Raw genomic sequence first — 16,765 nt, forward strand, 5'->3', positions numbered from 1 at the left:
TAGATTTGCCAGCCAGCTCTGACTCTGAGTCTTCAGAGCAGCCAATGAAGGAGGACGCCAGCTCTGCCGATACAGAGCAGAATACAGACACGGCAGAACAAGCTAAGGAGGAAGAGGCCAGCTCCGCCAATTTTCGCACTGAGCAGAATTTACACGAAGTAGAAAAGAAGGAGATGGCTCAAAACATGGAGTACATGGGAGACTTCACCAGGCCGGTGATCGGAGATACCAACACATCGGCAATCGTATTCCCCACCGCAGTGAGAAACTGTAATCTCAAACCCAATGACTCGAGTTTACTGCCGGTGTTCCACAGGATGCCAAGCGAGGATGCCCTGCAATTCATTCGGGATTTTTGCACACAAGTGCAAACAATTCCTTTGCTTACTCTCACGGAGGACCAACTCAAGCTCAAGTGCTTCCCATATGCACTTAAAGACCGGGCAAGGACATGGATGCTTTCTCTGCCGCCCAACTCTATCACTACGTAGGGAGATGCTTGTGAAAAATTCATGCTGAAATATTACCCAAGTCACAAGACAGAGGAGCTGAGAACGAAAATAATGGAGTTCACCCAAGGAGTGGATGAGCCTTTGCATGAAGCTTGGGAGAGATATGAAGAACTTATCCGTCAATGCCCTCAACATCAATTCACTAATGTTATGTTGATGCAGTCTTTCTACGATGGGTTAGTGCAAACTGCCCAATTTATGGTGGATAGCACGGCAGGAGGTAACATCGCTCGGAAGACAGCTGCAGACCTGAAAGAGATTTTCAAGACCTTGGCCGAAAGCTCCCAACAGAAGTTCGTCCGTGGAAGAAGAGTTGAAGCCAGCGCGGTGACAAATCAATTCGAAATGCAGCAGCTGGCCTCGATCATGCGAGAAGTACAACAGCTGAAGATGGGCAAGATGGAAACTCCTTCCGTCCCGGTGCAGACTGGCGAGCCTTGCGGAATATGTGAAGATTTCAGCCATGCAGTCAATGAGTGCCACAGAATGGGCGAATTTACTCCGGAGGATGAAGCTGAAGTCTATGCTGCACAAGGATTTCAGAGCTATAACCAAATGCAGAGCAGACCTGGCTTCGTGCAAAACTACTATCAAGGTACAGAGCTATAATCAAGGGCAGAACAGACCACAATTCGGGCAACACTATAATCAAGGGCAGAGCAGACCGCAAAATTATAATCAAGGGGAGAACGTCAACAATGGATGGAGAGGTCAGCAGCCCTGCCCACCGCAACAAAATTTTCCCCAACAATATCCACCGAGGTATCAACAACAAGGGAATTTTCAGCCTTCGCAGCAACACGCTCAGCCCCAGAAGTCATCACTTGAAGACACGTTGCAAGCTTTCATGGAGATTAGCAAGCAAAATATGGAGATGACTAAGTAGAATATGGAGTCTCAAGCATCCACCATAAAAAGACTTGAGACCACCGTAGGGCAACTGTCGAGCACCTTGAACCAATTGCAGCAGCTGTCGCAGCCCGATTCCGACACTAGTAATAGCGGGGACCAAGTATCGATACGACTAATAAAAGAAAGGGGAAAAATAGAAAGAATACATAGATCAACAGCGGAAGCTCACAAAGAAACATGCTAAGGAAAAATCATCATAATTCATCAAAAGGGTATATTCGTCAATATTGTCATAACTTGATAAATATCGGGAATCTCATCATGAAAAGCAAAACGGGTATAGCTCATTTTTCATAATGAGGAAATAATATGCAGAGTATCGCAGCAAAAGGCGAATCGATTATATGTATGAAGACATATAACCGTGAGTGTATTGCTTGATTTTCAAAGGAAACTAAGTATCTTAAACATCAAACTCTATTTAACATAACTTCATATCAAAACTCTATCGACAAAATAGACATACGATAGAGAAAAGAAAACGTCAACCCGAAACATTCTCCACCAGCACCGCACCATACTCCCCCTTCGCTTATCCTGCACGTATAGAAATACATGCAGGGCGTGAGTACATAAATACTCAGTGGACATATCGCCGAAAAACAAAGCTGCTCATAGAGCTATAAATTGAACTTGCCACATCTCAGCAAAACACAGGGATAACAGTTAGAAAAATCCCGTGCATGCAATTAAAACTCAACATCATCAATTAATGAATGAATGACTCAAATGACTGCAGTCAAAACTCAGCAAGTAAGTACCACATCTACAACTCATCATCATCTTAACTCAGGTACTGAGAAGTAGGCCTCCTTCTCAAGCACCGTGACCGGCCGATTCGCTCAACGGCTCACAGTCACTTCAGTGTACACTAGCCCTGATAGGATAGCTATCAACTGTCCAGGACCCGATCGTCTCATCTCAACAGTAGAGGGTAAACATACAAGCTCAAACATCATCATAAAAAAAATATTGGCAAGTCAATAATTCTCAAACATCATCAAAATCTCAAAACATCAAAACATCTCATGATTTCATCATCATTTAAAACAGTTTAGAAAAGCTCTTAAACTGTATACTCAAAATAATGCCCACCTGAAGACCTTACTCAAAATCTCCCGTCAAAGTGGAGTTACTTACTTCCTTGCTCTTCTCGTGTCTTCAGGGATCATCATCATCATCAAAGGTTCATGTCATAAAATGAATCTCGATTAGAAACTCATTTGACTAATTCTCAAGCCTTAACTCGTGCTCTATCTCATATTCTATCTCCTTACTCAACTCTATATAAACTCTTCACTCATCTCAAATCCTTAAGTTCAAGGATAGGTTTCAAGAAAATCATGGCTCTAAGTCTCGATTTATCTCTCATATAAGGTTCGTCTAATCTCATTCAAACACATAGGCAACACAATCACATAAGGGACATAAGAAATCACAAACAAACATCATCAAAACATGCTCTGTTTTTACACTGACCCAACTTCAAAATTTAAACTGTTCTGACTCCGACATCTCCTGGACTCGAGACTCATACCAAAAGAAAGGTCTACGAGTCTAGTTTCATTTAAAAAAAAGTAGAGTCGAAAAATCCAAGTGGTTTGAGAGATATGACGTTTTTACCATGATCTACCATTTCTGGCAGTTTTGTGTAACCGAAAGTTGCAATTTTTGAAAAATAGTAAACGTTGTCAAACTGGGCTCAACTTTGGTGTATATCTAGCTAACACAATAAGGTTGATACCATAAAAATTTGGAAAGCTAGATCATATAGGAAGCTACTGAAATGAATGACTCTTTCCCCTGTTTTCTGAAATTCTCTGTAATAATGCACAGTTTAGGTTTTGCATTTTAAAGAAATATCAAACGAAGTTGAAATGACTTGAAATTTTACCAGGGTACTCAAGACTCATGTAGGGACTTGCTATAAAAGTTTAAAAGATATTTGACATCGAAAAACCGTCGATCACAGTAGGTCCGTAAGGCCTACGAAATTTCTCCAAAATCTCATCTCAAACTCTTTATATGCTCAACCACATCAAAACGATCGAGCGATTCAAAAAAAATATACTCAACCTCGACTCTTCTCATCTCATATCATTCTCGAACATCAACTCAAAGCAAAAGCAAATCTCACTTTATCTTAATTAAATTCCCATGGCAAACCATAGCCAATATCCTCAACATATACTTATTTCATGCTCAAGATTATATACTTAAATGATTTCACACAATTAATCACATAGATTTATTAATCACCCTAGTTTTTATTAAACTAAAACTTTTGAAATACCACTAATCATGTATAACCTATTGATCAAAAATCATAGATCTAACATCCTAGGTTACCAATTAGCACAAATCAACATCATAAAACAAGATCCCATATAGATACACATATATGTCATCTTCTTCCTCAACTAACACTTTCATTTTTCACTTCTCTACCTCAAGCTTCAATCTCATCCATTATTAGTCATCTAGATCATCTCATAAACTCAAATCCATCATCATATAACTCAAGCCAATTCAAGAAAAATAAACAACAAAATTCGTAGGGTTTCAAGCCCCTAATTTTCGAAAATTTCCTAGGAATAAGTTTGGTGATTTTCTTGCTCAATCATGATCATATACTCATTCACATATCATTAATATGATCAAATAAATAATCTAGGAGCACTTACTCAAGGATTTAAAAGGTGATCAAGACTTTGCTCCAACTTTGATCTTAGCTCTAGCTTCTTGAATTTGATGAGATATGATAGTATTTGATTGGATTGGATGGTGGATTATCTCATAGTAGTGTTTGATGAAGCTTCTCTAAGCTTTCTTCAATGGACATCAATGGAGGAAAAGAGAGTATAGAGAGAGAGAGGGGAGGCCGAGAATGGGGAAGAGAAGGGAGGGTGTGTGCGTGAGTTATTTGTAGAATTAGGATAATGACTTGCTCAAGAATTTTATCCCACTTGAATCAAAGTGTTATCCCAACATTTTTACTTTATAATTAAAGCATGTCCCCCTTAACTCCTACCTCCTAATCCACTTGCCATTTAAGATAATGTGCATGTGGTAAAAACAAAATATCTCAAGTGTAGTACACTCGATCTCGATCTCAGATACTCGATCTCAGCTCTGCCACCAGAGCAGAGCAGAGCTAAAAGACTCGGCCAGAGCAGAGCTAAAAAGCTCGCCAGAGCAGAGCTGGAAACTCGCTAGGGCAGAGCTAAAACTCGCCAGAGCAGAGCTAAAAAGCTCGCCAGAGCAGAGCTCACATCCAGAGCAGAGCTCACATCCAGAGCAGAGCTTACAAGTCAGAGCAGAGCTGACTGACTCGGCAGAGCAGAGCTGACTGACTCGGCAGAGCAAAGCTCGGCTGACTCACCAGAGCAGAGCTAACTCGGCCAGAGCAGAGCTAACTGACTCGACAGAGCAGAGCTCGATTTCAGCTCTGTCACCAGAGCAGAGCTCGGGTTTTCAGCTCTGTCGTTAGAGCAGAGCAGAGCTCGGCTCAACATCAGCTCTGCTTCCAGAGCAGAGCTCGGTTCAACTTCAGCTCTGCTTCCAGAGCAGAGCTCGGTTTTCAGCTCTGCCTCCAGAGCAGAGCTCAGCTACGCTTGAGCTGCTACAATTTTATCGAAAGGAAAGGAATTTTTAACCTCATCAAAAATACAATAGCTCAAACTATTGGAATATCTCATCTCATCATAAACTTATTTATATATATCTCAGTAAAATATTTCTCATAAAAAAAAACTGATATGCAAAATAATAATAGCTGTATGCCATTTCCCGATTTAAAAATAATCTCGTTCTCCAAAATCTCGAAAATAATCCGTGTTAAGATAACACAAAACAAATCACACTCTCATCATCGTAAACAAATAGTCACGTAGAAAATCACTCAAACCATCTGATCACTATTTTTATAGCAACAAAAACTGCAACTAAACAGTGTAATTGTAGCATAGAAATAGCAAGCAGAGTATCGTATCCACAGAGACTGTAAAACGAAATTACTTTATCTATCTCCTAAACAGACCCTTACAGTATGCAGGTAAACGAAAGTAGGAAGGTTTAATTAACTTAAACTAAAACGCAATTAACAATAATTAAAAGCACGTAGGAAAATTCGAATATTAAAAGACAATTGATCCTAGAGTAGTAAATTCATTAACTAAATCTACATAATTAATCTATTAATCCTATGTACCAGTTTAATCCAGTTATGATGAGAGATCACTTAATTAATCAATCACTCTCGCTAGAGCAGCAACGATCGTAGATTAGTAAATTTTCTATCTCCGCTAGGTCTCAAGAAAATCTACTAACTCCCAATAGCTCCTAAGAATAGCTCTCTATGATCCACCTATCTCCGCTAGGTCTCAAGGTTAAAATCATATCATACATTCCTGAATCCGCTAAACAGTTATCTCCGCTAGGTCTCAAACCGAATAGCTAAACATGCAAACTATTGATCAGATAATTCACAAGAAATTAAGCACCAGGAATTATGAATCATAAACTGGAAGGCACAAAGGTATTAACAAATAAATCACATAAATTCAATCAACTATTTACAAACCCTAGAATCAGCTAAAGGAAACTAGTCAGACATGCTAAAATATAACATAAACATAATTAAAAAGAAATCAATTGGAAAAACTGAATTATATAAAAACTGAATAAGAACGAATGTAGCAGCTTGAATCTTCAATCTTGTGGAAATCCAATCCAAGCAGTAAAAACTGGAAAGCAATAAATTCTAAAGCTATGAAATTGAAAAATAAAAGTTTGGAACTGAAAAAGTAAAGCTGGGAACCCAAAATAGGTCAAAAGAAGACCTATTTATAGTGTCAGGGTAAAATACAGAGTTTGAGCTCGAACAGACTTTGAAAAACGCATAAAAACGCAAAATAGCGGAATGGCGGCGACCCCCCCGGCGGGCACCCGGCGGTCGCCGGTTTCTTCACAAAAAATGGTCTTCACGCGGCGGGCGCCCGGCGGGCGCCGCCTGATCGCCAGCCACGCCGATTTCTCGGCGGGCTGAGCGGCGGGCGCCGGCTGGGTCGCCGGCTGCTGCCTTAAATTCCTTCATCAGCCGGCGGTCGCCGGCTGGGTCGCCGGTTGATCGCCGGCTTCTGACTGCTGCGCGCGATGTTTTCGTTTCGGTCATAACTTTCTCGTCCGAACTCGGATTTGCAATCCGTTTGCGCTCACAAACTCCTATCGAGACGATCTACAACTTGTATTTCAGATAAAGTTTCCAAATTCGAACTCAATAAACCTGAAATTTCCTTCAAAGTTCGAGTAAGAATCATGTTTCAAAAGATAAAGCAAATTAAGCATAAAACAATCATCCAACACTCAATTTCCTATAAAATAACATCATATGAACACTAAAAACCATGGAAACATGAGTGTTATCAACTCCCCCAAACTTAAGCCATTGTTCGTCCTCGAATAATGAGAAGAACACAATCAAAAACACGAATGGGTAAGAAATCTAGCTCATCGATGCCTCCGAAAGATAAAGGATAATGGAATTCTCAAATCTTCAATAATCAAGCACAAAATTCACCAATAAACATAACCTATAGCAAAATCAACCTTGACATTCCAAACAATTGAATCTCACAAGGTATGTGTATCACTCAACTCTCAATTTGATGGAATAAATAGGACGTGTATGCTCTCATCGAATTCAATGCAATGCAGATCACTTACCATAGGCTTGCCAATCGTCTACAATCTCCATCGCTAAAAGTGTGCCAGGACTAAGATCAGAAAGGTCTTTTTCTTTGGGTTATAATGTAGGGACATTGGTTAAGGTAGGGAAATATAGGCTAAGTGACTCAAATAGATCAAGAACACCAACCTTATAGCTTCACAAATCAAGTATGGAATAAATTCCATCTTCCTCCCAACTATGCCACCATAAACAACACAACTCAAGGGATTTAATCATCACAAAATAGAACTAAACACTCTTTTATGCTCTCCAATTATTTCCAACACACAAAGTCGATTTTCAAACAAATATCTCAATATACACTCGACTTTATACTTTTTTCTCTTTTTTTTTTTTTTTTTTTTTTTCTTTTCTTTCCACAACTTTTCTAGAGCTTATAAGAGTAAATAGTATCACAATATCATCCCTTCTTCTTCATGAACCACTATGATATTCACCACACAAAGATTCCCATATACTACATCACCCCCCTATCATCCGGCTAAAGAATAAAAGCTAAATAGGCTCAAAGTGGATAACAAAGGATAATTTTTTTCAATAAGGACAGTGTTTGGGAAAATAATGTGGCTAACAAAAGATGGCCTAAAATCATCTCCTAATCCTGGGCACAACAGCAACCTCGACACAGAAACCATGGCAAGTTCTAGAAGATCACCACATATGCATGACAAAACTCACAACAAAGAATAAACTGTGTATGATAAACAGTTATGGCTCAAAATCTCACAGGTTTATTCAACGTCCAAAAGTCAAGGTTAAAATCACTCTAGAATTATGCAAATTAGTTCCAGTTATGCTCAAATCATCAAAGAAAATCAAACTCCAATTTTTTTTTTCACAGAAATCATCATTGGCATCTTACCAGAAATCTAATGGAGCAATAATCATCTAAAAAAAAATCACAAACACACACCACCAACCAAGCAGGATAAAACAATAAAGCCAACAAAAAAAAATAAAAGTGATACACATATCTACTCTCACCCCCCTCCCCCAAACTTATTACAGAACATAAGTTCGAAAATAAGTTTGGAGGGATGATGATATGTGTGTCACTACTCACAGAAAAAAAAAAAAATGCTCCATGGTGGTGGTATGAACCAAGCGCGAGTTCCCGCATCTTCCAAGCTCAACGCTGCACTAAAAACCCAAAACAAAAAAAACAAAACAAAAAGGAAACAAAACGAAACTAAAAGAAAGAAAAACAAAACAAAAACGGTTGGGTTACCTCCCAACAAGTGCTTAATTTAACGTCTAAAGCTCGACGATACCTCAAAAACTCATGGAGGTCGGAAACAGCACTCTAACCATTGGAAAGCTTTTCTACTCTTAGGTGCCCTCTCCACCAAAACACTTTTCTTGGCTCGGACATCCTCCACAAGCATTGCCCCCTTTTCATTCTTATTCCGAAAAATCCGGAATTTCACTTTCTTCTTCTTGGGGGTATGGGTTTTCAATGACCCCCCATCATGCTCCAAAAACAAACACTTTTCAAAAGTCAGAACTTCCTTTGGTTTTGGAGTTTTTTTCTTGGCTTCAAACTTGGGGAGCTCATTCTTCTCAACCTCTTCATCCTCCAAATTTGCTAGAAAACTGTCAGCCAAATTAATCACTTCATTCTGGGGAACTTCCTTTTGTGGAGGTTTCTGTGTGATACACTCCTCCAAAGGATCCTCTACAGCTGCAGGAAAAGCTATCAGAGAGTCGATCATGTTGCACTCATCCAGCGGCGGCTCGGCTGGTTTTCTCATAGCATCATAGATAGATAGAGTCAATTTTTCATCATTGACTCTAAATGTGAGATCTCCATCCTGCACATCAATAAGAGCACGGCCGGTAGCTAGGAACGGACGTCCTAAGATCAATGGAGTATTCTTGTCCTCCGGCATGTCCAGGACTACAAAATCTGCAGGAAAAATAAACTGCTCCACCTGAACTAGGACATCCTCCACAATTCCCTTGGGATATGTGATGGAACGATCTGCCATCTGCAATGCAATAGAGGTAGGCTTGATCTCTCCAATCTCCAAGCGTTTGAAAATAGAAAGGGGCATCAAATTGATGCTAGCTCCTAAATCACAAAGAGCACGAGCGAAATTCTGTCCTCCCATCATACACGCGATAGTAAAGCTGCCAGGATCCTTTTGCTTCAATGGTAGCTTTCTTTGTAGCACAGCACTGCATTCCTCGGAAAGATTTATCGTCTCATATTTCCCCAACTTCTTCTTGTTGGAGACTGCGTCCTTGAGAAACTTGGCATAGCCTGGCATATCTCTCAAAGCATCAAGTAAAGGAATGTTGATGTGAAGCTTTGAAAACATCTCCATGAACTTGGCTAACTTCTTATCCATCTTCGGCTTTGCCAGGCTATTCGGAAAAGGCACTACAGGCTTGTACTCTGGCCTGGGAAACGTAGGAGTAGGATTGGGCTCCTTCACAGCCAAAGAGCTCGAATCATTCTTAGGGGTAGGCGGCTGTTTCGCTGCAAGCTCCTCCAAGTCATCATCATCGTTCTCCACTACTTTGCTTTTTCCCTTGTCATTCTGCAGCTCTGGAAAATTCTGGTACTCAGTCCCGCTTCGAAGATGGATCGCATTACACTGATTTTTGGGATTTATTTCAGTGTTGCTAGGAAACTTTCCTGGTGTGTGCTGCGCAGCTGCTTGGTTGGCCATCTGACCAACTTGAGTCTCCAACATTTGTACTTGCTTGGAGAGTGCTGAAAAATTATTTCCAATATGACCCACTTGAGACTCCAAATTAGTCATCCTTGAATTAACAGTTGTCTCCATCCCAGTCATCTTCATTAACATCTGCTGCATCATATCCTCCATTGATACCTTCTTCGAATCATTTATAACTCCTCCGCTAGACACAGAAAATCCAGGTGGAGGCTGCAAAGCATTGTTTGGATTACCGTAAGAAAGATTCGGATGCGGGCGTGCTCCTGGCTGAAACTGCTGCTGACCCTGCTGATATGGCTGACCTCTGTTATACATCCCTGGCTGTCCTTGCTGAAAATTCCCATAATTTCTGTCATTGATATAATTGACGTTTCCCAAGCCTGATGGGTCTATCACAGCTTGCTCATGACGTCCAGCATTCAATTCACCAATTTTTGCAGTCAGCTCTGCCAGCTGTGTAGCCATCGCTGCCTGTTGAGTAACCATAGCTGCCATAGGATCAGAAGTGGACGCAGCTGCAACCTTCTTCAATTGCATACGCTCAGATGGCCATTGGTAGCTCGTAGAAGCCATACTATCAATAATGCTCCATGCATCAGAGCTGCTTTTCTGGAGTAGAGAGCCGCCTGCAGCTGTATCCATGTGCATCCTCGTACGCTCCCCGCAGGCATTGTAGAACATTATCACGAGCGTGCCTTCATCAAAACCATGGCCTGGGCACTTTCTGAGCTTCTCCTGGTATCGCTCCCACGTCTCCGCTAGCTTCTCTCCCTCGTACTGTTGAAACTGCACGATGTCCATCTTCAATTTCAACGTAAGGCCAGGCGGATGAAACTTGCGTAGGAATGCATGAGCCAAGTCCTCCCACACGATATTATTTCCCAGCTGCAGCGTATGATACCACGACTTCGCCTTATCCCGCAGTGAAAAGGGAAAAAGACGAAGACGGATAATGTCATCAGGGACACCATTCATCTTTACCGTGCTACACAGCTCCAGGAAATGTGCCAGGTGCGCATTAGGGTCTTCGATCGCCTGTCCACCATATTGGCTCTGTTGAACCATCGTGATCAGACCCGTTTTCAGCTCAAAGTTGGTAACGTTCACACGTGGGGGCTCCTGGTATACATACTGTGGTATGAACGCTTCATTGATGGCTGGTTGTTTCGGAGCCTCTCTCGTCTCCTGTGCGTCAAGCAGCTTCTTCAACTGCTCTTGCAGAGCTCGAATTTGGATTTGCTCTGGAGTAGCCATCGTATTATCCTCAACTTGATTCTGTTGCTTCTTAAGATTGCGCAAGGTCTTGTTGATTTCAGGGTCTAACTCAAAGAGAGGATTCCCGTGAGATCGTGTGTTCATATGCAACCTACAGAAACAGCAAAAAGATCAGAAAAGAAAAATAAAAACAATAAAAAAAAAACTTGCAGTACTATAAAGTCCTATTGGAAATATTAAAGCAAAATCTAAACAGTCCCCGGCAACGGCGCCAAAAAGTTGATCACTATTTTTATAGCAACAAAAACTGCAACTAAACAGTGTAATTGTAGCATAGAAATAGCAAGCAGAGTATCGTATCCACAGAGACTGTAAAACGAAATTACTTTATCTATCTCCTAAACAGACCCTTACAGTATGCATGTAAACGAAAGTAGGAAGGTTTAATTAACTTAAACTAAAACGCAATTAACAATAATTAAAAGCACGTAGGAAAATTCGAATATTAAAAGACAATTGATCCTAGAGTAGTAAATTCATTAACTAAATCTACATAATTAATCTATTAATCCTATGTACCAGTTTAATCCAGTTATGATGAGAGATCACTTAATTAATCAATCACTCTCGCTAGAGCAGCAACGATCGTAGATTAGTAAATTTTCTATCTCCGCTAGGTCTCAAGAAAATCTACTAACTCCCAATAGCTCCTAAGAATAGCTCTCTATGATCCACCTATCTCCGCTAGGTCTCAAGGTTAAAATCATATCATACATTCCTGAATCCGCTAAACAGTTATCTCCGCTAGGTCTCAAACCGAATAGCTAAACATGCAAACTATTGATCAGATAATTCACAAGAAATTAAGCACCAGGAATTATGAATCATAAACTGGAAGGCACAAAGGTATTAACAAATAAATCACATAAATTCAATCAACTATTTACAAACCCTAGAATCAGCTAAAGGAAACTAGTCAGACATGCTAAAATATAACATAAACATAATTAAAAAGAAATCAATTGGAAAAACTGAATTATATAAAAACTGAATAAGAACGAATGTAGCAGCTTGAATCTTCAATCTTGTGGAAATCCAATCCAAGCAGTAAAAACTGGAAAGCAATAAATTCTAAAGCTATGAAATTGAAAAATAAAAGTTTGGAACTGAAAAAGTAAAGCTGGGAACCCAAAATAGGTCAAAAGAAGACCTATTTATAGTGTCAGGGTAAAATACAGAGTTTGAGCTCGAACAGACTTTGAAAAACGCATAAAAACGCAAAATAGCGGAATGGCGGCGACCCCCCCGGCGGGCACCCGGCGGTCGCCGGTTTCTTCACAAAAAATGGTCTTCACGCGGCGGGCGCCCGGCGGGCGCCGCCTGATCGCCAGCCACGCCGATTTCTCGGCGGGCTGAGCGGCGGGCGCCGGCTGGGTCGCCGGCTGCTGCCTTAAATTCCTTCATCAGCCGGCGGTCGCCGGCTGGGTCGCCGGTTGATCGCCGGCTTCTGACTGCTGCGCGCGATGTTTTCGTTTCGGTCATAACTTTCTCGTCCGAACTCGGATTTGCAATCCGTTTGCGCTCACAAACTCCTATCGAGACGATCTACAACTTGTATTTCAGATAAAGTTTCCAAATTCGAACTCAATAAACCTGAAATTTCCTTCAAAGTTCGAGTAAGAATCATGTTTCAAAAGATAAAGCAAATTAAGCATAAAACAATCATCCAACACTCAATTTCCTATAAAATAACATCATATGAACACTAAAAACCATGGAAACATGAGTGTTATCACCATCTCAGATAAAACACGGATACAAATCTTATTAAAGCAATCAGCAATCATCTCTCAGATCGACTCTCCCTTCTATAGGGTTTCTCACTCGCTTATCTCAACTCTATTCTTCTTCAGATGTTCCTATTAGCAATAGGACAAATTATCTCACAGATACCTCTGTATCCGTCATCGGGAAAAATAAATTATGCTATTTCCTCAATTCAAACAGCATCTCTATTTCAACTCATTTTCTCAAACTGCTCACTCTCTATCTTCATTATTGATTCTATCAGACTCATATCTCCATCTAGAATAATAACTCGTCTCATCAAAATAATGTAACTCTAATACTCAATATTTCTATTTACCATCATAACTCCATCTCATCTTAATTATAATCTCATATCTCAGTACCGTAGTACTCTCTGTAGTGTCTCGACACTACTACTACTCATAAAAGTACGGGGTGTTATATCCTACCCCCCTTAAAAAAAATTTTGTCCCGAAATTTGAGTTATTCATCTTCGGGAAAAAGCTCAGGATATTTCTCTTTCATCTTTTCTTCAAGTTCCCATGTTGCTTCCTCTTGCCCATGATGTCTCCATTGGATTTTCACCAAAGGAATTGACTTGTCTCTCAGCTGCTGGATCTTCCGATCCAGAATAGTATCGGGCCTCTCTTCGTATCTCAAGTCCGGCTCTAGGGACACTTCTTCTTGATGAATGACGTGTTTTGGATCAAACACGTATTTTCTTAATTGTGAAACATGGAAAACGTTATGAACGTTCGCGAAGCTCGAAGGCAACGCAAGTCTATAGGCAACAGGGCCTACCTTCTTGAGTATATTTTAGGGTCTAATATATATATCTCGGTTTGAGTTTTCCTCTAACTCCCAAACAATGCACTCCTCTGGATGGGGAATCTTTCAGAAAGACTTTGTCTCCTACATCAAAATGAATCTCTGTTCGTCTGGGGTCTGTATAAGACTTTTGTCGATCTTGTGCTTCTTTAATTCTCTGTTGAATTTGTCGCACAATGGCGATCATCTCTTCAATAGCTTCTGGTCCAAACACTTTTTCTCTCCCCAACGTCATCCCAAATAAAGCGGGGATTTATATTTTCGTCCATACAAGGCTTCGTATGGAGCCATGTTAAAAGTTGATTGAAAACTATTATAATAAGCAAACTCGATCAGGGGTAAAACTTGCTCCCATTGACTTCCTCTATCTAGCACAACAGTGCTAATCACGTCTTCTAAAACTCGTATAGTCCTTTCAGACTGTCCATCCATCTGCGGATGAAAGGCTGTACTAAAATTCAATTTAGTACCTAACTCTTTTTGCATGCTCGTCCAGAAACATGAAGTAAATCTGGAATCTCGATCCGATGTAATCGTCATCGGTAGGTCAGATATAAAAAAAATCAGTGTAGTAATCACCATTTCCATCATTTGAGGTGATATCACTACCTCCAATCTCAATCTATCAAATTCCTTGATCAAGTTTTCTTTTTGAATAAGAAAAATCTAACTCTCCTTGATTCTTTCTACTCAACACATCAACGACATCGTTAGCTCTTTCGGGGTGATAATTTATCCCGCAATCGTAATCTTTCACCAACTCTAGCCATCTTCTCTGTCACATGTCTAGATCTTTTTGCTCAAAGAAGTATTTGAGACTTTTTGTGATCGGTGTTTATCTCACACCGTACTCCATAAAGATGGTGTCTCCAGATCTTCAAAGCATGCACTACGGCTGCTAACTCTAAATCATGCGTCGGATAATTCATCTCATGCGGCTTGAGTTGCCGTGAGGCACTTGCAATAACTCTTCCATCTTGCATCAGTACACATCTTAGTCCATTCTTCAATGCGTCTGTATAGACTGCATACTCTTTGTTCGCCTTTGGAACAACTAAAACTGGGGCAGTGGTAATTCTCTTCTTCAGCTCTGAAAAACTCAACTCACACTCGTTTGTCCATTCAAATTTAACTTCTTTATTTAGCAGGTGCGTCAATGGCTTAGTGATTTTCGAAAAGCCCTCAATAAATCTTCGGTAATACCCTGCTAATCCCAGAAAACTGCGGATTTCATGCGGTGTAGTCGGTGCTCTCCACTCTACCGCTTGAACTTTTGCTGGGTCTACTTCGATTCCTCTCGCAGAAACGACATGGCCAAGGAAATTGATTTCTTTAAGCCAAAACTCACATTTGCTGAACTTAGCATATAGCTTTTCAGCTCTTAATCTCTCTAACACGATTTTCAACTGCTCTTCGTGTTCTCGTTTACTCTTTGAGTAAATCAGAATGTCGTCTATGAATACTAACATGAACTTGTCCATGTATTTGTGAAAGACTCGGTTCATGAGATCCATGAACACTGCAGGGGCATTCGTCAATCCAAAAGGCATGACTATGAATTCATAGTGCCCGTATCTCGTACGAAATGTCATCTTCGAAAAATCTTCCGATCTTATCTTCAGCTGATGATACCCCGTTCTCAAATCAATCTTTGAAAAAGTGCTCACTTTTTGGAGTTGATCGAATAAATCATCGATCCGAGATAACGGATACTTATTCTTCAGTGTCACCTTATTCAACTCGCGGTAGTCAATGCATAACCTCAAACTACCGTCCCTCTTTTTAATAAAAAGAATCGGTGCTCCCCACGGGGAAACACTAGGTCGAATGAAGCCCAAATCTAGCAATTTTTGAAGTTGCAGCTTCACTCTTGCAACTCTGCCGGGGCCATTCTATATGGTGCCTTTGACGTCGGTGTGGCTCCGGGCTCAAGATCAAATGTAAACTCGAGCTATTGATCTGGGGTAATCCTGGTAAAACTTCAGGAAAAATGTCTTTGTATTCTCGCATGACTGGTACGTCATCTATGTCTGTTTTGGACTCCTCACTCTGATTCAGGTATACAACATACGCGGTTGTATCCTTTCTCTGCAAAAGCTTTCGGCTTGAAGCGCCGAAATTATTGGCGGCTTTCTCCATTTTCTCTCAACGCCAATAAACGAAGTAGGCTCTTGGCCTGAAAAAAATGAAACGATATTCGTCTCTCCTTGCATTGTATCGTCGCATGGTTCTCCTCTAACCAGTCCATTCCCAAAATAATATCTATGTACCATATAGACATCATCCTTAGGTTTTTAGCCTTGAGCTTAATCGATTCTAGCTCGAATTCTAAGTCAGGACATACGAGTGAGACCGTAGTGATTCTGCTAGATTTCTTCGATTCTTGTCCTGAGCCTTCTGCTCAAGCGCAACACTCTCTGATGATGGGATTGATTCGCCTGCGGGGCTGGCGGCTGCCTTCCTGACTGACGTGGTCGATAGGCTGGCTGTTGTCGTTGTGGGGGCGGTAGCGGTAGGACTCCTTCCATCGCTTTGAGCTGCGGCCGAAACTGACTCGGTCGTTCTCCGCTTCCACTTTGCTGACGATTCGGATACTAGTTGAGTAGTGCCCGTCCCCTCGACAGGTGTAGCAGGTATTCTGTCCCATTTTCTCTTTCCTTCTTGCCCTCGTCCAGAAAAAGATAGATTGAATGTTCGAGTGCTCTTAACCGTTTTGGGGTGCTGAAGCTTAAATCGCTTCCTCTGGCTACATTGCCAGTTCTATATCCAATGCTCTATTTAATGCTCCAGTACACATAACCGCACTCCGACTCGTTAAATCGTCTCGTACCTCTTATCTCAAACTTGATCGAAACAATTCTGACATCTTCTTGTTCATCTCTTCTCGATATGTGGCATACCGAACCAAGTCACGAAATTGACGTTCGTATTCAGCTACGGTTTTATTGCCTTATCTCTTATCATCAACTCTATTTCTCTCTTCAATCGGTTTCTCTTTCTCGGCAAAGCCTAAGGGGACATATTTCAGCCTTAGAATTAATTCCCATAGCTCACGA

At 40.8% G+C, this 16,765-nt stretch overlaps 1 long non-coding RNA gene across 1 annotated transcript; it reads right to left on the bottom strand.

The window, feature by feature from the left end:
* Positions 1 to 1,748: 1,748 nt before the first annotated feature.
* On the bottom strand, positions 1,749 to 4,483 carry LOC131011541 (uncharacterized). The gene is made up of 3 exons (XR_009097004.1): positions 4,109 to 4,483; positions 2,520 to 2,583; positions 1,749 to 1,961 (listed from the first exon to the last, which is right to left on the bottom strand). It is a non-coding gene; the product is annotated as an uncharacterized LOC131011541 (long non-coding RNA).
* Between the last annotated feature and the right edge of the window lie 12,282 nt (positions 4,484 to 16,765).

This window comes from Salvia miltiorrhiza, chromosome 2 (assembly GCF_028751815.1).
Source record: "Salvia miltiorrhiza cultivar Shanhuang (shh) chromosome 2, IMPLAD_Smil_shh, whole genome shotgun sequence".
Classification (NCBI taxonomy): domain Eukaryota; kingdom Viridiplantae; phylum Streptophyta; class Magnoliopsida; order Lamiales; family Lamiaceae; genus Salvia; species Salvia miltiorrhiza.